At 45.1% G+C, this 25,601-nt stretch overlaps 1 protein-coding gene across 1 annotated transcript in view; it reads right to left on the reverse strand.

Annotated features, from left to right (window-relative positions):
* Positions 1-24,819, reverse strand: part of Loxl2 (lysyl oxidase like 2) — an 80,452-nt gene extending 55,633 nt beyond the window's left edge. The window contains exon 1 of the mRNA XM_003479664.5: positions 24,640-24,819. The gene's annotated coding sequence lies outside the window, so the exon portion shown is untranslated. The remainder of the gene's footprint in view (positions 1-24,639) is intronic.
* Between the last annotated feature and the right edge of the window lie 782 nt (positions 24,820-25,601).

Consider the following 25,601-nt stretch of genomic DNA (forward strand, 5'->3'; position numbering starts at 1 on the left):
TCCAGGGTTTGTAGTGACACTGTTGGAAACAAACCTATGGGGTCATACGAAAGCTCAGCACATTCAGTTATGTGTCATACCCAACACTTGGAATGATAATGACTATGGCACTGGTTATGCACAGGGTGTGACTGAAAGACACAGCATATGTTTACATTTTTAAAAATGCATTAAAGTAAAAGGTGCATTGCTATAACATCCCAGAAGACTTCCCCTTGATTTGGGCACATTTATCCCATTATTCTTGCAGCTTTCTGAAGCACTTCTGGAAATCCTCCTCTTTCATGAATGTCTTTAAAACATGTGATAAAAAATACAATGCTGAGTACTATCCAAATGAAATAAGCTGTTAAACATATTACAAGGTGTCCTCATGGGCCTTAGTTAGCAGGTCTGGCACTGTGACTCCTGGATCTTCCTCAAAGTCAAAATGACCATGATTGCAAATCTCTTGAGGCAACCGTGAGGTACCAGTAAAGACAGTCGTGTTAGAGAGCTTTGCAGAATTGCTTCAGAAAGTACCAAGAACAACGGATAAACGTGTTCAAAACGAGCAAGGCTGTTTGCAGGGGGATTAATGCCAAGGTGCCTTTTACTGCAATACGTTTTTTAAAAACAAATATTTGCTTTTTTTAAATCACACTCTGTACTAACTACACTATACTTCTAAATATTATTTACATGTATTCTTCCTACTTATAAAAAAAGTTTATTGTAAACAGCATACATGCCCAGCTGCACAGCCCACTCCTTAAGGAAATGTATCCTATGATTCTAAGTCTCTTGAGGACATCTAAAGTCACTGCAGGACTGGCCTGTGCCAGGTGAGTTTGAGTGAATTCTGTGAGGTTTGCATGGTGCTGAATCAGCTGATCAAGGGAGGATCAAGAGATGTCCACATCTCAAGCAGAACGTGACTGTGTCACAAGGTACTGGAAAGCTGACAAGCAGCAATATGAGCTCCAAGACTCCAGAGAGTTGGGAAGCCCAGAGAGCCAAGGTTCACATCTGTCTGTGCTTTCCCTGTCACAGGGCACTTGCCAACTCCAAGTCACAGCTGAAAAGCTAAGCAAAGCTCTCGCTGCCTCTAAGACATGCAGACAAGAAAAACTGGAGTTCTGAGCCTACAAAGGAGTAGGGTACCCATTAGGCATCCGTGGGACCCATTAGACGGCCAGGGTTAGGGTTAGGGTTAGAGTTATATGGCCAGCCAGACTTCCCAGGGAGTTTCCAAGGAGCTAACTTCTATATGTCAGGCCACAGTTGTTTGAAAGCTCTAAAATCCAGACTCAGAACCCCAAAGAAGAGGAAAGAATGTGGAGCCAAATGTTTGAAGAGATAATGGCAAAGATTTTCTCAAAATATACAAACATTCTCAAGGACAACCAGGGTAGTTTACACAGAAAACCTCTCTGGGTGCATCCAAATCCAGCTGTGGAAAATTCAAAACAGAAAATCGTGCAGGCGGCCAGAATCTAATAGGTACATTATTTCCAAAGACCAACAACACAACAAATACTGGCTTTGCCACAGAAGTAAGGGAGCAAGAAGATAAGGGCCTGACATTTTCAAGAGACCCCCCAAAACCCCACAATCAATAATTCATACTTATTAAAGTATCAGTTAGTGAGATAAAGTCATTTTTATACAAAGAAAAATAGAGATCATGTTACCAGCAGATCCACAAGATGGGAATACTCAATGGTGTCCCTTAAGCAAAGGAAATATAATCATAGATAATGGTATGGTGGTGCAGGAAGAAAAGGAGGCTATGGAATAATGGGCCCAAAAACCTAAATGAAAGTCTGCTGTGTAGCTCGATCATAATTACAGGGTTTCAAATACTTGTATCACTGGCTGGAGATATAGCTCAATGGAAGAGTGTTTATGGGTAAGGCCCAGGGATCAAACCCCAGTACAATAGATAGGTAGATGGAATTGTTATATATGTAATAGTTATTAAAATGTGTGGCAACAGTAGTCTAAGAGGCAAGCAGGAAATACATGGAGATAAAATGTTTTAAAGTTTTTGTGTGGCCTGAGAAGTGGTAAAAGTACTATTTTCTACCAGGTTTTACCTAACCTAATAGATGCATGCTGTAACTTTTATGGTAATCACCACTTTATAGGTTAATAAAGGGAATAAATAATGAAATTATAAAAAATACTCAATGTGTTAATCCACTGTCCATAGCTGTGAAAAAATACCTCAGATAGTCAATTTGTAAGGTAGGGTCACCTGGCCTCATGGTTTCAGAGGGTTCAGTCCATAGTGGCATGGCCTTGTTGCCGTGGGGCTGTGGCATCATGGTAGAAATGTGTGGGTAAGGAGGCTGCTCACCTTATGGTGGCTGGGAAGCAAACAGAGAAGCAGATAGAGATCAGGGTCTTGATATCTACTCCAAGGGCATGACCCCAGCTACCTGACTTCCTTTCACTAGACCTCACCTCTTGCATGGTCTGTCACATTTTTACAGTGCTTAGGCTGGCCACAAAACTTTCAGCCTCTGGGTCTTTATGATCTAAACTGTAATATGGGAAGCAACTGCAGTGACTCCCTTTGAATCCAAAACAATTGCTATGACTTTGAATATTTGTAGACTCATTTCCTTATACTGATATGTAAAATTGGCTCTAAGCATTGCAAATAAGGCTAGCCAAGGTGTTAATGTGCAAAGTCTAGCCATCAGACAGTCCTGTTTCCTCATATGGTGCTCTCCACATTACAGGATTGAGCTAGAGAGACGCAGAGCAAATAGCTCCAGGAATGTCAACTGGGTAGGAGCCTCAAGATAAGAGGCTATGACTCTCCAGAGCACAAGAATTTGCATATCAAAAACCGAAGCAATAGCCCCCCAAAACAATTCCTCTGCTACCTTAATTAGGTTATGTAAATTGATCCTTAGGCATGTCTTTATCTCTGCAAATTACAGAGATGCCACTCTTGCGCTTGGCCAGCCAGCTCAAGTTACTCAGTAATCCCGGACATCCTGACTATCACTCATCCCTGAGCAATATCCCCCCCCCCCCCCGTCCCACTTTCTTCACAAGATAATAAATGCTGGGAGAAGCCTGGGATTGAGTCTCTTGTGCACATGTCCTCATAGGAAATGGGCTTGGGTCCCCTTGGCTGCCCTTAACTTGGAATATGTCTTGGTGTCTTTACTCTTGCCATGGGTTGCTGGTGGTAGACTGGAATTGAATGGCTGGGATTCCAATAACATCTCAATGGGATTACAAATATAACTGGATTGTGAGGAAGACTAGAAAGAAGATTACAATACTTGGGTGACTGACCTCGATTTTGGGGTTTACAATACTGTAATACTTGATTAAAATGGAAGCCATAAAGCAAAGAGACAGTCAAGTAGAATAATTGTCCCAAATAGAAAAGATATTCAAGTGATGGATTTAAACTGCAACATATTAGCAATTACAGTAAATGGCATAAATACTTCAATTAAAAAACAAAGATCATCAGAATGGATTTAGCAAAAACAACCCAAATTTATATTTCTCACATGAGACATAGGCTTGATAGAAAAGGATGGAAAAAGATGTATCATGTATCTGTTAGTCAAAAGAAAGCTGTTACAAAGTGAGAGAAAGCTGACTTTCATACAAGAAACATTAGGTCAAAAGGAATGGGAAGGAAAGAGCCAATCCACCAGGAAGATACAACTCTGCCACATTCATAAGCATCATCTCCATGCAGATGAAATAAAATAGCTACAGAACAAAAAGGAAAAAATAGACCAATCCACAGTCACAGTGGGAGATTTTACACTCTGTTAGTAACTGACATAAGAAACACACAGGAAAATCATATCCTTGAAGATGGGAATGATATGATCAACAAACTTGACTGAATTCTCACACTTTTGTAAACAGTCCTCATTGGACAGATTCACTTTAGAACACATGGAAGATTTCCCAGAATAAACTCCAGCTGGGCTATAAAGCTGGAAATCCCAAACACACTCAATAAAATCATAGGCAATGTACTGTCTGACCAAAGAGAGTTACGTCATAAACCCATAAAAAAGAATAACTAGTATGTTTATGTTTCCTGTTTCTAAGAGCAATACTAAAGCTGGGTAGGAGTGATGGTTTATTCTGATTTATGACATTGGAGGTCCGAGGTCAGAGGGTCCCCTCTGAGCATGGTTGGCTAGCAGAGTCCATAGGAGGCCTGGGGTATCACATGGCAATCAGCTGGAACGCATGTGTGTCTCTTCTGATCTCTCGCCCTCTTTTCTTCTTTTAATTGTTTTCTGAGACAGGGTCTCACAATGTAGTTCAGGCTGGCTTGAGCTCCTATGCAGCCCAGGCTGGCCTCGAACTCTCAGTGATCTCTCCCTCTTCCTATAATGCACCAGGATTCATTCATGGGACATCACCGCAATAATTTTATCTAATCCCAGTAATCTCCTAAAGGTCCACTTCTAAACACCTTTAATGCCACACCGTGGAGATTAAATTCCAACACATGACTCCCTTGTCAACACACTCAAACCATACTCAAACCACTGCAACTAGAAATCCATGAGTGATGGATTAGGAAAAAATCTATTACTGCTAATCTCTATCCAGCTCCATACCACATTCATTTAACAAACATTTACTGAGATCCTGCTTGTGCAGGCTCTGTAGTAAGTGAAGCAGAAGTGTTCTTTGCTGTGGCACTAAAAGAAAGCAGACAGTCCAGCTTGCGTGTGCCCACAGGACACCAGGGAACATTTGAGGAGGACTTATCAGACTCGAGGTGACCTGACTTCCCTCATGTTGTGGACATTAAAGGGCAGGAAGTCAGTGATTTCCTAAAGATCAAGCAGAGTGACTTAAAAAGTGCTAACTTTACAAAGCACCTGCTATGCTCACTCACAAAACAGCAGCCACCTTCATCTGCAGTTTCAGAAATAATTCAGAAGGGTCAGACTGAGCCACGGTCTTGAGTGATGAAACCCTGAGGCCGCCTTGCTCTTTCTGGCCCCAGATGTGAATGAGTCCTGTATCCATGGTAACTTGAACCGTCATGGTGCACACTACCTCCCATGAGTTACTTAGCAGCTTGTTTTATGACTGAGAAATTTCTGGGCGTCACAGTACCTGTGTTTAAGCAGCCACTATCTGATTTAACAATGGCATACCAAAGAGAAGCCATAAGATGCTTCTTTCAAGTAAAAAGGTGATGTTTTCAACCTCATAAGAAAAGAATTAACTAAGATACTGAAGTTACTAAGGTCAAGTCTTTTTCCCTCTCTCTCTTTTTCTCTGTCTTTTTTGGTGCTGGGGCTTGAACTCAGGACCTTGAGCATGGTAGGTAAACACTATACTATTGAACTATATCCTGGCAAAGAAGCAATCTTTTTGTTTGTTTGTTTTTAAAGAGAAAAAATAAAACAAAATTTCAAAACAATTCAATGTTTGCACATGTGCATCTGGTTTATTTCACTTACGAGTATGGTCTCGAGTTGCATCCATTTACCTAGAAAAGTCTCTAGTTTGTCCTTCTTTAGGACTGAGTAGTGCTCCATTATATAAAAAGACCACATCTTTTAAAACAAGTCCTCAGCTGATGGGCATTTGTGTTGTTTCCAAGATCTAGCTCTTACATATTGTGTTGCTATAAACGTGGGTGCACATATATTACCGTGGTACTATACTTTTTAATTCTTCTGGGAACAGCCTCAGAAGGGGAATAGCTGAGTCAAATGGGACCTGTAGTTCTAGTTTTTTGAGGAATCTCCACACTGATTTCCACAGTGGTTGCACCAGTCTGCACTCCCACCAGCGGTGGAGAAGGGTTCCCTTTTCCCTCCAGCGCCTCCAGCATTTATATTGGCTGATTTCTTGATAAAAATCGTTCTTTCTGGGGTGAGATGGAATCTCAGTGTTGTTTTCATTTGCATCTCTCGAATGACCAGTGATGATGTTAAACATTTTCTCATACATTTATTTGTTGTTTGTATTTCATCATCTGAGAAGTATGTATGCATCTCAGATGTCCATTTTTGGATTCAGTTTTTAAATTTGGGAGGTCTGTTTTTTTGAGTTCTTCCTATGTTCTCTATAATAATCCTTTGTGTGAGGAGCAGCTGGAAAATATTTTTTCCCACATTGTGAGTTGTCTCTTCACTCTGTTGGTGGTTTCTCTTGCTGTACAAAAGCTTTTTAATAAGATGAGATCCCAGTTGTTTATTCTTTGTGATAGTTCCTGTGCATTCAGGGTTTTATTCATAAAGCCTTTGCCTACATCGGTGTCTTCAAGAGTTTTACCCATTCTATCTTCCAGAAGATTTAATATTTGTTTTTAATATTTAGATTTTTGATCCATTTCAAATGTAGTTCAGTACATGAGAACAAATCTTATATCCATGAAACTGTGAAGCTGGAAAAAGAAATGCATGCCAGAAGGGTAGGTATAGCATGGTAAGATGCTGTGAGAGAGAGAGAGACAGAGAGAGAGACAGAGAGAGACAGAGACAGAGACAGAGACAGAGCGATCACTTAACTTTTATTATACTGCATTGTTGTAGTTAGCATTGCTTTTGATTTCTTACTGTGCCTAATTTACAATTAACCTTCAGCACGGGTATAGCTCTACAGGGACAGGAGCACGGGATACACAGGGCCCAGTACTACCTGTGGCTTCAGGCACGGCAGGTAAGGGTCTTACAACACGTCTTGGCAGACAAGGAGAGACTACTGTACCCTGGTGTTTCATCAGCTACCGTAAGGAGCATTACAGCCCTCAGGAGGAATCTGAGGCACACGGAGGCTCAGGAAGTTGCCTAAGCTTGCACTGATGGTAAAGTCCATGCCAGGCTTGCACACAAGCGAGTGTCAGGCTGCCTGGGCTGCACTTCACGGAGTGCTCTGTGGCCCCAGCGCCACACTCGTCTCCCCCATCCTCCCCACGTGCCTCCGAGGAAAAACAATGCATATGTTTTGCAGTTTTTAAAAAGAATTCTTAATCTTGGAACTTGAGACTTGAGTATCTGTAAACTGCCCTGCCCTTTCCCTGGACTCTCCAGATAGTGGCAATGTCATGTCCAGTGCCTAAGCCTTCCTCGGAAAGGCTTCTCTCTCCTCTTCCTTTTGGAGGCCTCCTCCCGCTCCCTTCTCTGGGGAACTGTAACATATTGGACTCAGCTGCTTCTTTCTCCCTTTAAAAATAACTCTAATGGATTTTCTCCCTTTTATTGTGAAAGTTATGCAAGCTGATGTTTAGAATCTGGGAAAATGTAAACTGCTAAAAGGAAGCAAATAATTGGCAACAGCACTGGTGGGGAAGCCACATCACACTTGTGATACGTCTCTTCCGGTCTTTTCTGTACATATTTTATTTAAACAGTTGGAATCACTTTGTAAACTGGTGTTTGTGGTGAACAGTGCACTGCAGACATTACATCTCGCTGACAATTTATAAGGTTTTTAAATCACATGGCATTTGGTTGTATGGACGCAGTATGTAATCGCGCTACCAAATTTTCTTATTGCTACACACATTGTTGGAATGAACATCCTTGTTCTGCAACTCTGAGTAGTCTTGGAATAAATTACTGGATGTAAAACTGCTGGGCCAAAGTGTATAAACAAAGTTAACACTTTTACAAAATTATATTAACTGCCTTCTGGAAAGACCGTGCCAATTTACACACAGCCAGTGGTATGCAATTCCCCCAAACTTAAGAAAGTAGTTATGACTGTGTTTTCAAACTCTCCTCCATCTGATGAGCGAAAGAGGATATTTTGTTTTAACTGGCATTGCTTTTGTCACCAGGGACTTTGAGGATTTCTCATGCACCTGTATTTCTTTCTTTGGAGACCATTTTTCCTTTTGAGATTCACTTCCCACACGAATATTCATCCAACCTCACAGGGAGACTCTGTCAGGCATCCCAGGTCATAACCAGGGATGTCAAGAGGTGAGACCTGCTGACCTCAGGGCCCAGGCTTCCCCGAGCCCCCGCCGTGCTGCCTTCTAACTCAAAGCAAAGCACCTGTGTCTCTGATCTTTTTGGATGTCTGACTATACATGAATATGGTCAGTTCTCCATCTGTCCTTCTGGACATCTGTACTTTTTTTTTAGGTACCAGGAATTGAATTTAGGTGCTGTGCCGCTAAGCTATATCCCTGGCCCCCGGAGACATCCAACTTGTGAAAGAAACTTTTCTGTCTTCACACCTGCTCTATCAGCTCTCAGTCAAGAAACTGAGAAGCCAGAAGCGGGGATTTAGCTCAGAGGCCCAAGCACCTGCCTGGTGAATGTGAAGTCATGAGTTCGATCCCCAGTACCAAAAAAAGAAAGAAAGAAAGAAACTGCAAAGCCTGACTTCAGACACCTTTCAGTGCCACAGTTGTGAGAGGGTCAGACAGCAAGATGACCTGTTCTAGGCACCCCTACCGCAGACCTCCGATGGTGCCCCTTTCCATTCATGGTCTAGGAAGAGCCTGCGCCAGGAAGTTGATCACCATACACCATGGAAAATCCAGAATCCTCAACTCCGAGTGCAAGCAGACAGGCCCTGCCAACTAGATCAACCGAACATAGCAGATGAAGGCCAGGGACTCCGGCAGCTCAATAGAGCCAGCAGGGCTGAGGGTTTGCAGACATGTAAGGTCTGCTGCCCAAGAGGAGGACCTGCCTCATCTAAGCGAGGACTCAGAAAGGCGCAGCAGGTGATCTTATTTACTTTCACAGTGGAGTCCAGGAGTGGCTTGCTCAGGGTGAGCACTAAAGTACTTGAAAGATGAAAGAAAAGCCAGTGGCTCTCAGAAGCTTGAATGTGACTGTAGCTTATCAAAAGTGGGAAGCTATGTCCCTAATATCTTCTCCCTGAGCAGCAATTGGAGATAATAATTACATTCAATTCAAGTCATTGGAGGGTACCGTGTTCACACAGCTGATAATAGTGCAAGCCCTCCACAAGAGGAGTGTCTGAGATGCTGGGAGAGAATTCTTTCACACAGCTGGGCGTGGGGGCCCAGCATGCTGGACAGACATCAGCTGCAGTCAGCACGCCTTCTCCAAGTCCTTGCACAGCCTCACTGCCTGTGTGCAGTGACCACCCGCCCAGTTGTGCACCCCTTCCCAGTGCAGCCGGATGGAACTAGTGTGTTAGAGTCACGCGGAACTGGGTTCAGACTGCATGTCTACTACTTCTAGACATTTCTAGAGATGTTCTAGTTGAGTGTAGAAGCTGAAGCAGAAGGATCAGAAGTTGGAGCCCAGCCCAGGCAACTGGGTGATTTAGCAAGACTTTGTATCAAAATTAAAAAAAAAAAAAAAAGAAAAGAGAAGGAAACAAAAGAAAAGAAAGGAAGGAAGAAAGAGAAAGAAGAGAAAGGAAGAAAGGGAGAGAAAGATCTGGAGAAGCAAAAAAATAAAATAAAATAAAAGTTATTGATACTTAAGCACAACTTGGTTTTCTAAGTCGCAGAATTTCTTCTATAAAACAGAAACAACATAAACTTAAGAAAAGCTTTTTAAAGGGAAAACACAGAGCACCTTTACTTTAGGGCTGTTGTAAAAATCAAAGATCATCTTTCTCAAGCTCTTGGCCTATAGGATGCAGCCAAAAAATCATCAGCTGATGTCTCTTGATTCAAACAAGCGCTGTCTGCTAGATTCTGGGCAGGCTCTTCCAGGGCCAGCTACACAGCTGGTTGAGGCCTAGCTTGCTAGCACAGTGGGCTGTGTCTAACCAAGGTCTAACCATTTACCCAACTGTCTCCTGGAGGACCAAGGACTCCCAACAATGAGCCAGGCATTTCCTTTGGGCTCCAGCTTCTAGCACATTGCTGAACTAGCAATGCACATCACAGAATAGACCATTGGTGAAGTGCTTAATTACCCAAAAAAATAGGTCTCCACATACGCTGTATAAACTAGGTGCGTGCTAACCTGCACTAGTCCTGTGTGTTAGGAGCCTCAGGGAATCTGTGATGGGGCTTTTAAGGCAGTGTTTCCTGGGCTTGCTGGGGTTGGAGTAAAGACCAGATCAGAGGGAAAGAGGTTCTTGACCTTGATCGCATTCTGGCCTCTGGGTGTTTATCAATTGTCTGACAAACACCACACATGGCAGGAAATCTTTGGCCCTCATTTGCCACTGCAGGATCTTTTCAGTCCATCCCAGAATCCCTAATTTCTAACTCCAGCAACGGCACTGTATAGATAATAGATGAAGACATGAAAATCTTTATGAAGTGTTAGGTAATTTTGACCCAACAGGACTCTAAGAGGAAAAGGGGGGAAATGTACAAGTAGAGTTCCCCAGGGTGCTTTTGCAGGTGACTCTGACTCAGCCTAGGGAGGAGCATGAAAGGGCTGCTCGGGAACTCTTGAGTACTGAGATTTCTTTGGGGCTGTTCAAATTCTTTTCTTTCTCCAAAAGCAATTCCTTTTAAATCATTTCATTATCTGCCAGTGAAAAGCATTCTATGATGTGGAACTCACCTGCCTAACAGTACTTTCCAAAAAGCAAACTGGGCATTCGGCTTTGACAAGAACCCAAAATGTCACCTCTCAGCACTGGCATCAACTGTACAGCAACCATTCAGATAATTTCTCATGTGATGGACCAGTTGTTTGAATGTCTAGATATCCACAGGTAGGGAAGTGCAATCATATTATAAACTTACAGCTGTATTTGGCTGTTGGGTTTTTGGCTTGTAAAACTGCTGTTACCCAACATGGTCCTCATCTGATCCTTGTAACTGTCCCCTCCCCCAGAGTGAGTGTCTGGGCCTAGGACTTTCCTACAGCAGCACCCCCACTGCGTGCGACAGGCCTGGGGCTCCCCTGGTGGGCAGGCAGATGACTCCCTGCTCCCAGCACTTGCTTCACTTCTCAGGCCCTGGTGCTTCCTGTAATGGTCCTGTCTGGCCCCAGTGTGGAGAGCAGGGCAACCAGCCATGCCCCTTCTCAGCAGGGGCAGTGCCCACACTTCCCAGGATGCAGGCTTAGAACAGAGGCCGGAGCTTTGCTGCATTCTCTCACCCTGACGAATGTTCCACTTGACCTCTCTGCCGGATGCCAGCATTCAGGTTTGGGATGGGGTGGGACTGGGGCGACCCCCTGCCTGGGATTCCTGCTGAGACCAACCGGGTGGGAGGGGGGGAGTGGTGAATGGTTCCTGCTCAAAGCCGGCAGTGTCCCACAGAGCAGCGGTCCCAGCTGCCTCTGGCCACATAGAACACATTCCTTGGTGGAAAGAGACTGTCCTGGGGGAATGGGGTGACTCAGAGGACTTGGTGGGGGACAGGCAGCCCTTCTCAACCACTGCAGACAAGAATGGAGACTCTGACACCTTGCTTGGCCAGGTCTGGTAAGTTTGGCCCCCATCCACGGATTCCGCTCAGTCCCATCTATTTCTGGCCACAGGGCAGGAATACTGAGGGCACAGTGGAGTGGTAAGAAGGTAGGCATACAACGCTGAATATTTTTCAGCTTCCAGAAAGAGGCCTTTGTTGGCATGATTTGCTGTGACCAATCAGGATTCCCACAGCCCACCTCAGCTCTGTGTGGAATTTCATCTTGAGCAGGCTGTCTCCTGGAGAAGCTGAAGGTAAGCTCTGAAACACTTTGAAATGTGTCTACAGGAGACTCTTGAGTTGGATTGGAAAGCAAAAGCCAAATATATGTCATGTCCGTAAGAGACACATCTCATCTCTCCAACATGCAGCTCATAGAGAAAGGACAGAGAAAATCCTCAGTGAGTGCTTTAGGCAAGGCAGAGACCGATTATAAAAATGGTGACCATTGGGTTCAATTTACCCAGCCCTCAGCTGCTAAGAAAAGTGGAAACGTGTCTTGACGATAGGCTAACATGTAATAACTAGAAGACCATGGCACCAACATCTGAGAGGGCCCTCAGATTCCAAATGGAGGAACGATGAGCTCTGGGGATTACCTAAGAGGTGAAAGCACCTGATACAGTGGCTGGTTAATAACACTGCTCAGCAGGTGATAACTGGTTTAATTCAGGATCGGGAACAATCTGGACAAAATCCAGGGGGCAACACACACACACGCAAATGCACACGCACATATACACAGTTTCTTAGAACTCACATGAGAACCACATTGTCTTGAGTTTCTGGGCCACCTGCAAGGAGATGTTGCAGTTCTCAAAAGACAGTAAGGAGGGCTGGGGATTTAGCTCAGTTGTGGAAGCGCCTGCCTGGCAAGCTCCAGGTCATGAGTTCAATCCCTGGTACCACACACACACAAAAAAAGACAGCAATGGTATACCCACTGGGGGAGCATTATAGTAATTGCTTAAAGAGGGCAGTTTTGCAGGGTTGGGGCACACTGCACCCAGTTCCTGGAGGAGGAGAGTCAAGGGCACAGACACAGGCAGGGAGGGGTTCAGAATTGGGAGTTGGGGGTCAGAGGGGCAAAGTGGGTGGGAAATGGTGGGAGCCCTGCGCTGGTGAGATGCACACACTAGTTTTCTGAGATGACAGATTAGCTCAGCCCCTCAGTGACATCCCCTCCAAGCTCCCTGCTTAGCTTGCCTTGTGCCTTACATAGGGCCTGGCCATTACAGCCGGACTCACCTCAACTGACTTGGACATTCTTTGCTCTCAGGAGCTGCTGAGCCAAGCTCTCATCTGAGTAATGCAGCCCAGGTCAAAAGTCAGTTCTTCAGGTCTGAGCTCCCTGGATGAGCGGCAAGGCCAGAGGGCCTGTGACAGAAGGCGCAGCTGCCACAGAGACCACAGCCCCATCTTCAGCGTGTCTGACGCCGAAAGGAAGTGGGGGACCAGTGCTGTGCTCATGCTTATGAGCCCAACACCTAGGATTCTGCCGCCCATGGCACAGCTGGCTCCTGTTGGCAACAGGCACCAACCACCACATCCAGGGAGCTGGCTGGGCTCAGCTGCACAATGCCATCTGGTACTGGGTCCCCAGTGATCACCCTTAGGTGACCCCGGCATCCACAGGGCAGTGGCACACAATCAGAGACCTGACAGGTCTTACTCCAACCAAGCGGGCAGACTTGCCTAGCTACCTGTAAGACTGAACAGTCCTGGTGCTGATCACAGGCCTCCTCCTACCAGGAATGGTTCTAACCTCTGTACTGCGTCTCCAGACATGGCACGGCTCCATGCAGCCTTGACCTGCTATGTGGAGCTCTAGTCACCCCCGACTGAGTGCCAGCTGGCTCCACTGCGCTCGCCCTGTCTGTCTTTGGATGTGACATTCCGTTTCACAGCACTACATATCCAACTCATGAACACCTATGCACACTAAAATAATCCTGAGAAATCTAGGAAACCATTAGAATGGATGAGTTCATTGAGGCACCAGGATACACAATCAATATACAAAAATTCACTGTTCTTATATACTTTCAATGAACAATGCAAAAAATGGCATTAAGAAAGCAATCTGGAGGGCGAAATCTGCGGCTAAAGTTTCCTGGAACACAGCCATACTCCTGCCTTTACCACTTATCTGTGGCTACTTTAGCACAAAAACAGTAGAACTGCTCACTACAAAGACACGCCAGTCATGAAGGGTATAAAAAGACTGCCATACTGTTCTTCACTGACAAAGTTCATAGCCTTTGCCCTAGAAAGAGAATGGTTTTGCATGGATTCAGCTCGGAGAAAACAGCCAGTTGCAAGATGATGCTAACTCTCAGGGTGCAGGGAGGGGGGGGTGACATCATGAGATACATCACAAAGTGCCATGACACTGGGACCATGGGTGACGGACAGCAGTAGAAAAGGTGGTGGCTCTGAGGGCTGCCAGGAAGAAAAAGCACACTTGATTGGGGGTGTTGGCACACATGGTAATCCCAGCTACTCAGGAAGCTGAGGCAGGAGGATGGTGAGTTTGAAGCCGCCTAAACAAAGCAAAATAGGACAAAACCACCTGAAGAACAGCAATTTGGGAAAACTGAAAAGGATTAGCAATCCCACAAGGTTTCACTGTTGTCTGAAATTTAGCTTTTTCTTCTTGGTCACTAATGTGGTTCCTGTGCATGTTGAGCAGAATGCTTTGAGCACATGAATTCCAGGCAATTGCAACATGGTTTACAGTCGGCTTTTGACGTGGTTATGGGCACACACACATGCAGTAATTCCAAGTTCAGGGAGCCTAATGGAATCCAGGCTTCTTCCTTTCCATACTCCATGCTGTCTCCAGCCCAAACTCTACCAATGCTTGGCCAGCATCCTGGGGATGCTGCTGGCACTAGGTGGGTACCATGGGGGTGCTTGCCAGGCATAAGAATATGACTGAAGCCTTATTTTTAATGCATCTATCAAATATCATGTCTCACTTGTTCCTGTGTCTCCCACAACAGTGATAGGAAGGGTGCCTCGCATGCAGGGAGTCACCAACAAATCATTTTAGGTCAGAAGAGCATGCAGGAAGACCAAGTAGGAGGAAAGGGGGAGGAAGGGAAGGGAGACAGGAAGGCAGGAGGGCAGGAAGGCAGGAGGGGACCCAAGGATTCTGTGATGACCAATGCTCCAATAAGAGCTGGACAGGAATTCTCTTGTGGATCTAAACACCTTTGCCAAAAGGTAGTCACATCCAAGAAGGCCACCTACGACCCACATGTGTTGTGCTTCCTTCTTATAGGAAGAAACTCAAGCCAAATCCGGAGGACTTCTGCATTATAGACTGTGGCTCTCAAACATCTCTTCCCAGCCCTGACATGACAGAGCACGTGAATATCCAAGCCCCAGGCCTCAAGGTATAGCTGAGGTAGTCCTATGTGGGACTAAAATGCCTTTGACACTAGTGCTTTACGCTTAAACTAATGGTTTGCTGGTGTTCTTCATCTAGGTTCTACTTATAACAACAGGCAGACTTCGCAGAAGTTCATGCATAACAAGTATTTGTGCACTAATGTTCACAGCAGTGCTATTTCCAAACACCCGGTGACGGATGCATAGATAAACCAGATGTGGCACATGTGCACAATGGAATACTATTCAGCCTTCAGAGCCAGGACATTATGACTAATGCTACACTGCGAAGAACCTGGAAGACATTATGCTAAGTGACATAAACCAGTCACAAAAGCAGAAACACTGCAAAACCCCCTTTATACGAGGTAGCTAAGGCAGTCCAACCCACCAAGACAAAGTAGAATGGTGGCAGTGGATGGGGAAATGGCAAATAGGTGTAGAATGCTTACACATTTGCCTTTTGGGAGGTAAGGAAGCTATGCAGATGGACAGTGGTAATGGAGGTATAACAAGGGGAGTGTACCGAGCGCCACTAAACTGTGCATTCAAAAGTGGTTAAAGTGGTAAATTTTCTGCTCTGTATATTCACAATAAAAACCAGTGCAACAGAAATGTTTATCCTGGTGCACACTTTGGTTCGATATCATTTTACCGATATACACTGTTCTTTAAAAAAAGCTTAACATTGTGCTTTATTTCAATATTTGTATTCGGTCAAAGAAGTTTTAGAAAGTTATTTAGAAAACTGTCTTTCTTACTAGGTCTTTGTATTCTGCAGCCCCTCTGAGAAGCTGTGCTAGGTTTATCCAGAGCCACTAATAAGAAATCAGGACAAGGACGCGTGGGAGAATTTCCTGGGTCCAAGTCCAAAGGCGTTATGAAAAAGTGCGGCAGGGTGTGGTGGCACAATGTCTATATTTCCAGTGCTCTGGGAGGATGAGGCAGGAGAATCACAAACTGGAGCTCAGCCTGGGCAGTTTAGCAAGACTCTGTCTCCAAAAACAAAACAAAAACCAAAACAAAAGGAGGTGTAGTTCAGTGCCAAGGCACTGAGATTTGGTTCTAGTTCCCCCAAATACAACTGCCAATTAAGCTGTTCACAGTGTTAAGCTGGTCATCTAGGAGAATCAAGGAGAACACACAGGTGCTATTTCCCAGTACCTCCTGTATACAGGAGCAGCTATATGTGTCTGTCTGGCGTGAATCCTGCCAATGAAAAAGCTCAATAGAGAACGCATTGGCATTTGCACATGACAGATAGCGGCCCCCAGTATTGATAGGGAGTGAGTTCCAGGGCCCCCATTACCAAAATCTTTGCATCTCTTCTCCCTGTGTAAAATGGCACAGTATCTGCATAAGACTACATGCATGCATCCATACACTTTAAATCATCTCTAGATGACTAACAGTACCTAATACCATACTCGCATGTCCCTACATTTACACGCAGAGTACTCAGTACAGAGTACTACATAGTACTCAGTGTATGGCAAACTGAAACTGTGCTTTTGGGAAATTTTCAAAATAAAATTTGAGTTTCAATCTGCACTTGGTTGAATATGCAAATGCAGAACCTGAAGACACAGGGAGACCAATTAACAACAACCACATAAAATACTAAAGTATCCAAGAGCTACAGGGCTCCAAAAGCCTAGGTTAAGAATTTGTAATCAGCTGTGATGTTAACCACATCCTCATTACCCACTAAAACTGTTCTTGCTCTGTCTTTCTTTTCCAAATGTAACTTGCCTGATAAAATTGTTTCCTCCAAGGAAAATGCAAAATACTTCTTAGAGGTCTAGACAGGTACCTTATACGTATAAACTGTTACCATCACACTTTCTCCTCCTGAAACAAGGGCTATTCTGAAAAGGTGGTTCTGGTATGAAAGCCTTTGCTCTTGCAGCATGTGAGAGGCCAAGGAACACACCAGGCCAGGCTGCCTCCGCTGCTGAGCACACAGGGTGCTTGAGGCTAAGAATGCATCTGCAGGGTTGCTAGGATGGGAAGTTAGGTAAAATGGAATACTGAAAATTTTTGTTGGGTGCTACATCTGGTGTTGCTGCTGCGTCTCTGTGGACAATCACTGGATCCCCTTTCTAACTTTTAACTGCTATCCTTGCTGTTTTTGTAGCCCTGGGGCAGGCTGGGCTGTAGCCACTTCAACTGAGAGTTCACAGCCCAGCAGAGTGTGATTGCTAGGACCTGCTCTGGCTCTTCTGGCTCTGCAGGTCTTAGGCCTGCCTGCATAACCCCCAGTGATCCTCTCTCAATCAGGGGAACAGGGCAGTTGGAGGTGAGTGTCTGCACACCATCCCAAGCCCCAGGAGTTTAAGATCATCCCTCCCAGTGGTCAAGAAACTGCCCAGCTTCCCACCACACTCAACAGGCTCCAGCTCCGTAGGTTTTCAGCTTGCCTGCACCACCCCCAGTGACCCTCTCTCAGTCTGGGGAACTGGGTAGCCAGAGGCAAGGGGAAGCATTGGAATAACATGGAAATATAGAAAAAATGACAAAATGAAAGACCAAAACGCAATCTCAAACCTCCAGCCCATCCCAAGAAAGCTTAGAAGCTATGTATACAGAAGAAAATATATGCCATACACCTGAAATAATAGCAACTGAAATAAAGAAGCAACTCCAGGAAGCTTTAAAGGAATTCAAACTAGAAATAATCTCCCAGAAGAAATGATAAAAGTAATGAAAGAGATGCTGAACGCATCTAAAGAAGACACAGTTAAAAAAAAAATTAGAGGAACAAAACAAAAAGATAGAATCCCCAAACAATATAAGAATCAAACAGAACACATGAAACAGATTCAAAGAGATATACAGGAAATAAAAAATTCCATTGAAAGTTGTCAAAACCACCTCAATGAAAGTGAAGATAGAATTTCAGACTTTGGGACTTCCAGAAGAACATGGCAGATAGAAAACAGCAGCTATGGAGGCTCTCTGAGACAGCCAGCTTAAAATCTAGGAATGGTGCAGTGTGAGGAGTCCTAAGCAAGGGGAGATATACCCTGCTGACCCAGGAACAAACTAAGCTGAGAGAAGCCAACTGGAAATGCAATCCCGGTGCTATAAGCAGAACAGATAAAATCTCAGCACAGAAAGTAGAACCTGCCCTTCTGGAAACCTCGATTTGAATTTCCTGCCACTACTGCTGCGTCTGAATCGGCATGGCAGGGACAGACTGTGAAAGCTCTCAGAGCAGGAATCGGCAAACGGAGTTGAGAGCAGGACTGGTGGGGAGCCCTGCATCAACCTGCGGTGAGTGAGAGGAATGGGGACCCTTCCATAGACTAGGAGGCTCCAACAGAGGACATTCTGGGACCGAGCAGATTAGCCAGAACAAGACTCTGCAGTGACTTTAGTCCCATATTCCCCTCTCAAGCGGGATTGGTGGGGAGTGCTTGGCCTGGGAGATGCCATGGACTAAGACCCAATAGGCTAGCCCAAACCAGGTCCCAGCACCTGGCGGTGTACCCTAGGAGTGAAGCCTTTAGTAGGTTGACCTGGAGGGGTGGGCCCAACATAGGCTGCCCAGGTCTGTGTCTCCCTAGTACACTGCAGTGTGCGGGAACATCTAGCTGGCAGATTCAAACAAACTGTAATTGGAAAAAAAACGAAACTGGGCCTCCTATATACACTTGTATGGAAAAAACAAAAAGTATGGGAAGAGGGAGCAACAAGAAAGGATCCTCAGTCCCCAATCCTGAGAACACTGATCCAGGAAAGGTAAATGCAAAGGAGAATGAGGACAGAAAAAACGCAATATCAGGCATAGCACCAATAGAAATAAAGCGATATCTCCGGACCTCATAGATGAGTTCAAAGGTGAAGTATTTAACCGAGTAAAGCAAGCTATAAGTAGAATAGTTAAAGAAATGCTAAGCACCTCCCAAGAAAAAACAGATGGTGGAATGAAAGAACAGAAAAAAAGGGGAGAATGGTTTAATGGAGAAAATAGAGAAAACGTAGAAGAAGGTTCAAAACATGAAGCAGGTTCAAAGAGATTACGAGGAGACTAAAAACTCTATTGAAGGATAGATTATCTGAACTGGGGACAGATTTATAATGTGGGAGCATGAAATGAAAAACTTCTTAGAAATAACAAGAAAACAAACAGCAATAACACAAAGGCTAGAAGATGATAAGAGGATCTATAACTTAAGAATTAGGAACGTAAAAGAAGAAGTAGGGACACAAACAAATGAACTACAAAGGCTATTCACAGAAATAATCCAGGAGAATTTCCCTAATTTAGCAAAAGGTAAAGATACTCAGATGTATGAGGCATACAGGACCCCAACCACCTACAACCCAAACAGAGCAACACTCAGGCATATAATAATCAAAATTCCAGAAATCCAATATAAGAACAGAATATTAAAAGCCGTCAGAGACAAGAAACAGATCACTTACAAGGGAACACCCATCAGAATTACAGCAGACTTCTCAGCACAAACCATCAAATCACGAAGAGCATGGGGGGAAATAATTCAAGCTTTGAAAGATAACAACCTCCAGCCAAGATTGATATATCCTGCACAACTGTCCCTAGAAATTGATAGAAAAACAAGGTGCTTCCAGGATAAAGAGGAACTAAGGGAATTTGCAACCACCAATTCAACTCTACAGAGAATACTGCAGGACATTCTAAAAAAAAAAATTTCCAAGATTCCAGAAACAGTGGCAGAGAGGCCACAATGAATGGAGCAGAAAGCAAACTGAAGAAGACAAACTGACAACTAATGACAGAAAAAGAGCTCAGCAGAAATGAGGCAGAGAAGGTTGGATGGTAGAAATAGCTATTTTGGAGAAAACAAGACACCATGATAGCTAGTGCTGATTTAATATCATCTTGTTTTGAAGTCTCATCAAGCTTTTGTTCTTCTGTCTCCATCAGCCTTAACATGTATCTTATTGGATTTTATTATATGTGATAATATAAATAAAAACTTTTATAGACAAGGAGATTATACAGAAACCATTGTTGATTTTCTGTTAGTTGATTCTAAATATCCTGTAATATTGTCATTCTCTTGAATGGTTTTACATTGTCTTGACATGTTTGATGCTATGGTATACGAAGTTATACTCAAAGATTTCAAGGAAAGAGACACGATGGTAACTACTTTTATGTCGGGATATCTTGTGGTGAAACACTATTTTGCTTAAATTGTTATGTTTTGACCTGTGCTGTTTTTGTTGTTATGTCCTTTTTTATTTCAGTCCCCGCCTTTTTTATTATTTACTTTTTAATTTTTATCTTTTTAATTAAGGGAAAAATTAAAAATAGCAGGACATATTATAGTAACTCACTTTGATTTCCTATTAACTTGATTTGAAACCCTGTATTGCTCTCACCATCTTATTTTGACTGATTTTCCTCTATTCTGTTTGGTTTGATAGTACCAAGTTTGAGAGTATAGGCAACAACTGTGAAGACAATAAGATTCATTATGACGTCCATTCTGGTTTGAGTATTATCTTCTTTTGAAGTCCTGTAATGTCTCCAATGTTTTGGTTTTATTGGTTTTGTTCTTTACTGTTTTGTTCAATTTTATTATAACTGATGATATAGGCAATTCTTTTTAAGATAGCAAGAGGCATTATGGTAACCATTGTTGATCACCTTGTATTTTGCTTTTACATTAAGTATTATGTCTATTCTTTTGATTTGACTGACTGTGTTTTGTTATATCACATTTGGCTTTATTCTCTTAAAAAAAAAGTAATAAGAACTGTAGGAGTAATAAAACCCAAAATGTGTAATTGTCATTGTACAAAAGAGAGGAAAAGAAAGTACTCTAAAGCATATAACTGCATGTATATTTAAGTGTATAAGATAGATAACCATATTACTGAGTTTTGTTGGATTATTGAGCAGAACTGTTTGCAGTCTCACTGTTTGAATGTCCACTTTATATGTTTTAATTTTGTAACTTGAACAACTATTTCTAAGATGACAATATGTAATCTATTAACTAGTGATTTCTTACTGTTTATTTTTTCTGAAATTCTGTATAACTTGTACCCTTTTTCTGTTTTTTTTCTTTTTCTCCTTAAATAAAATTTAAAAAAAAAAAAAAAGAATTTCAGACCTTGAAGACAGATTGCAGCTAGTGAACAGGAAAGGAAAGATCTTTTAAAAATAACAAGGAATCAGGAAACAACAATTCAACAGCTGCAAAATGATGCAAAGAAAAACAACATAATATTGATAGGGGTAAATGAAAAAGAAGGGGACAACACAAAGGATGTCAAAAGGATATTTAGAGAAGTAATAGCTGAAAATTTCCCAAACATGAGAATGGAAACTGACATTAGGATCAGTGAAGCATATAGAACTCCAAATAGCCATATCCAAAATAAGACCACACCCAGACATATAATAATCACTATCCCAGAAATCCAACATAAGAATAGAATATTAAAAACTGTTAAGAGAGAAAAGACAGATCACCTATAAAGGAAAACCTATCAGAATCACAGCAGCTTCTCAGCACAAACAATGAAGTCAAGCAGAGCAGGGAGTGAAGTATTTCAGATCCTAAAGTGTGTGATTGCTAGGCATACTGACCTCAAAAGCACTCTCTAGAAGGAAATGGTCACAAAGGTAGTCACAAATTGGTGTTCTAAAGCCTGGCAGCCGCCAAGAATTGGAAATATACTTCCCAAGGCTTCCAAAATTGTAAAATCAAGGAGGCAATCATGCTTTTGCAACTGCAGCTGCTGATGTGGATCCACTTAGAAAGTCTGCCCTGATGGAGACAGCCTGTTGGCTAAGGCAGAAGAGAATTTATGGGTGTTAGAAAACAGTGTGGACTAAGCTCACTGTTCTGCTCTTGAGGTCCTCCAGCTGGGTAATGGAATTGCATCAGCCTATTTATCTGCCCCTGACTGTATCGTGAGAAATCTGTTCTTTCTCTGACATACGCGTGTGCAGCAAATAGAGCAACAGACAACCTAGGAGTCCAGCAACAGATCCTCTTCCCCACGCTGCCAGGCAAGGAAGGAGAGGTCCAATGCGTGAATCTTACTAACAAGACATAAAAATATCTTCTCACCTTATTGCAAAAGCAAATAAGCATAAACAATAACAATGTTAAAAGCAAAATGCCCTGCTGTGGTAGGTCCTCACCAGACAAAGGCAGCACAAAGCTGTCCATAACAGCGAACCTCAAGGGAAATGGGTACCTCTGCTCCTTCCCTGCCACTGGGGTCAGAAGCATCTGCACGAGACGCCAGCTGCCAAAACAGCAGGTGATATTCAAAGAGAGGTGATTTGTACTCCACCAAATTTCTTTCTGGGGACTTTGTTTCTCTGGGAATCCCAGTTGCAGACATTTCTGACATCATACTTCAAAGTGAAGAAACCAGAGAACTCAAAAGAATAATATTCCCCCGTTGAGACAGTGCAGCCTGCAGCCCTTGGGAAGCAAGTTGCTTTCTTAGAGTTTTACAATAAGCTGGGAGAGGAAATCTACAGGCTTCCTGACTTGACACCTCTATTATCTCAAGTGCCAAACAGTTAATTACTAAATGGTATGGCAGGGGTTTCTGGTAGCAGATGTATAAGAAGCAAGAATGGAGCCCCGTTCCAGAAGTAGCAAATACCAGAAGCATTGAGGCCCAGCTATGTATGTAAAGGTGTGGACCACCTCTGCCACCAACTATGCCACCCTGTGCCATCCAGACAACTACACTGTTTTCAAGTTTCAGTAGCATAAAATGAATTTAACAATACCCCCCTTACTGTTTGGTGAGACATTGTAGAAATCAAATACTGTAATGGGTAGCAAAATGGTTTGAAAGAAATAATAGCTGGAATAATATAATCTGCAAAACTCAGGTCAACTATAAAAGGAACATTTTGGGGGAAGATTGAGAGAAACTTTTAATACAGACTGAGTAATAGGAGATACCGACGAATTTTTGTTCATTTTCTCGGGCGTAAAGTGGCCTCGTAGATATTTAATTATATATCTTCAGCGATCACATTGAAAGAGGTGGCGATGAAATAACAGGATGTCATGGACTTTTCTTAAAATATTTCAATGCAGAAAGAAAAGGCCCCTGATGATGTAAGTGTGGTGAAATGCCAGTAAACGCCGAAGCTTGGTGAAACATACATGGGAATTCATTATACCCCTCTCTCTAGTGCATATTTGAAATTTTTCAGAATCAAAAATTTAAATAAACAATGCACAATTTTCCGGGACATTAATCAGCTTACTGGGCCATTACGTCCAGAGCACAGAAAATCTGCTTCCCTTACAAGGCCTTGCCAAATTGGTCATCCGGAGGTCAGAGGGCAAGGGAATGGGAGGAAGGCCAGCAGAGGCCAGGCAAGGCACCCAGCAGGGAAGGAGATAATACATGGAAGCGTCCTGGCCTCGCAGGATCTCTGGTCTGGGACGCATCAGGCCACAAGTAGCACAGCTGTATGCTCTGTCTTCAGACCTAACTTTCATACTCAGCTTTGCTACTGAATGGCCAAGTGACTGTAGACCCAGTCACTTCTCAAGAGTCACAGGATGACAAGGAAACACAGTGGCTGAGGAGAGAGGACAGATCGGTCTTGACCCCATACATTGCCATGGGTTTGATGATCACTCCAGGAGGAGGGACTGGAAGAGTAAAGGGCAAAGGGGTGAAGAAGACCAAAAAATGTATTCAAGGAGGGGTTCAGTGAGTCGGAGCCCCTGTGGGCTCTCACCTGGGAAATGAACTCTTTGCCTTTCTCCCTAAGCCTCATCCCTGGTCATTTAGCACACAAGAGGCCTCAAATGATTCCCCAGAGACGACAAATGGGCTTTGGGATCTCCAGGAGGGACAAGGTAGTGGTGGGTAAGGGAGGGCTCTGGAGCAAAGGATGCGGTTCGATTCCCCACACTGACTAGGCTTCACTTTTCCTCCTCTTTGAAAAGTTAAGGACTGTACTGTGTAAGGTTTCCACAGTTCCTGGACTGTAGGAGATAAAAATGATTTGGGGCTGGTCTCCGACTGTGGTGGTATCTCTCCTCTATCAGACTTCGAGCTCCGATCGCAGCGCAGGGGGCCCCCTGCGTCCTCTGATTAGGAGTGGGGGAGTGATGGAAAGAGAGGAACCTCTTATCCCCTTCCATCTCTCTATCCCAACGCTGGCTACTGCGACAGTCACCTCGCGCAGCCAGCTACACCGCGGGCTGCCCTTCCTAGATCTGAGCTTAGGAGAAAGCAGACGCAGTGGGCGAAGGGCCTGCGTAAAAGCCGGAGGAACCGGGACCCGGGGACTCTCCGCCCAGCCCGCAGTTCGCTCTAGCCGGAGCTGTCTGGAATGCACGACCCCTGGCTTCGCCGACGCGTGTTCTTTCTCACTCCGAGCCGCTTGGGCGATTTCCACAGGACAGGACGGACCCTGGCCCGGACGAGCAGGAGAAACTTGGGGTCAAGGAACTCCCGGCGCGCGGGTCGCGCCTTTCCTCCCGCCGGGGTCGGGGAGCCCCGGCGCCCATCCGAGCCTTTCCAGCAGGCTAACCAGAAACCGCGGTCCCCGGCCTCGCGCTAGAGCTGGGGGGTCGCAGCGTCTCGGCCCGCGCGCCCACATCCCGGCGCCCTGGAGCTGCACGTCTCAAAAGCCAGACCGCGGCCACCGCACAGCGCTCTCTGGCCCGGCCTCGCGCCGCACCCTCCAGCACCCCGCGCGCACCGGGGCTCCGCTGGTCCCGCGCCCTCGCGGCGGCGCCTCCCCGGGCCCGGCCGGGCGGGGCTGGGCGGGGCGGCCCGCGTCCCCGCAGCGCCCCAGCAGAAGCCCTGGCTCTGGCGCCGCAGCCAGGGCCCCAGCATCCTGAGCAGGGCCGAGGTCCCGGGGCGACGCTCCCGCTTTCCCGCGACCCGCGGTGGGAGGGGCGGCGCGGGGCGCCTCTTACCTAGTCGAGGGGTGCGCTGTGGCTGGACTAGTACTGGGCTCCCCGCAGTGGCCCCTCTCCGCGCCCGTCGCTGCGGTGCCCCTTTCCCGAGCCAAGGGGCCACGCAGACTTCTCCGACACACAGCCCACAGGACAACCCCAAATTTGGGAAGTGGCGCGCTGCAGCCGCGGGTTTGCGCTTTTAAAGCCAGCCGGGCGCAAACCCCTCCCCGCGCCCACCCCCTCCTCGAGGGCGGCCCCCGCGGTAGGCCCGGCCTCCGGCCCCCTTTGTTGTAATCCGAGCCCGGCCACTCCCCGGGCGGAGGGGCGCCCGGCTAGGTCTGCGTCACAGGGTTCCCCAGGCTGAGAAGTGCTGGGGTGCGTTGAGGGCTGCGCGTTTCCTCCGGGAATCTCCTCTCCCCACTCCCGCCGTGCCCCCGAATTTAACTCTTGGATGCCCTGGTTTAGAGTCCAGCTGCGCATCGGAAAAATCTGAGTTCTCCCTGCACGTAGTAGACGCTTAATAAAAAGTGAGGAAAGAAAGTTTGGAGAGAGAGACACACACAGAGACCGAGACAGACAGAGACAGAGAGAGACAGACTGATTGACTGGAAGCTCATGCTTCATGCTTAGGCTTCACTTTCCTTCTCCTGTAGCTGGACACAGACTCCGAACACAGGAAAACCAACAGCCCTCCGGCTGCCAGCGTATCACATCTGCGGTCACCGCCACAAGCCACTCTCCCCTCCGCGGACCAGTTTTCTCTTTTGTAAACTAGAGGCTTTGGATCTAGTGACCTCTAAGGTCTCTGTGCTTTGGTCAGGGCACAGATTAACCAGCCCTGCCCTGAGGAGGTGGAGCAAGACTCAGCCAGGGTGAATTTTGGAACCTGGCTCTGGGGGTCACTGAGGGACCCCTGGGCCCTGGAGCAAGGGCAAGGCTTTGCTAGGTGGAAGCAACCGGCGGTACATCGGAGAGCAGCC

The sequence above is a fragment of the Cavia porcellus genome, unplaced genomic scaffold (assembly GCF_034190915.1).
Source record: "Cavia porcellus strain 051 isolate PalLab524CR breed Dunkin Hartley unplaced genomic scaffold, mCavPor4.1 scaffold_24, whole genome shotgun sequence".
Taxonomy (NCBI): domain Eukaryota; kingdom Metazoa; phylum Chordata; class Mammalia; order Rodentia; family Caviidae; genus Cavia; species Cavia porcellus.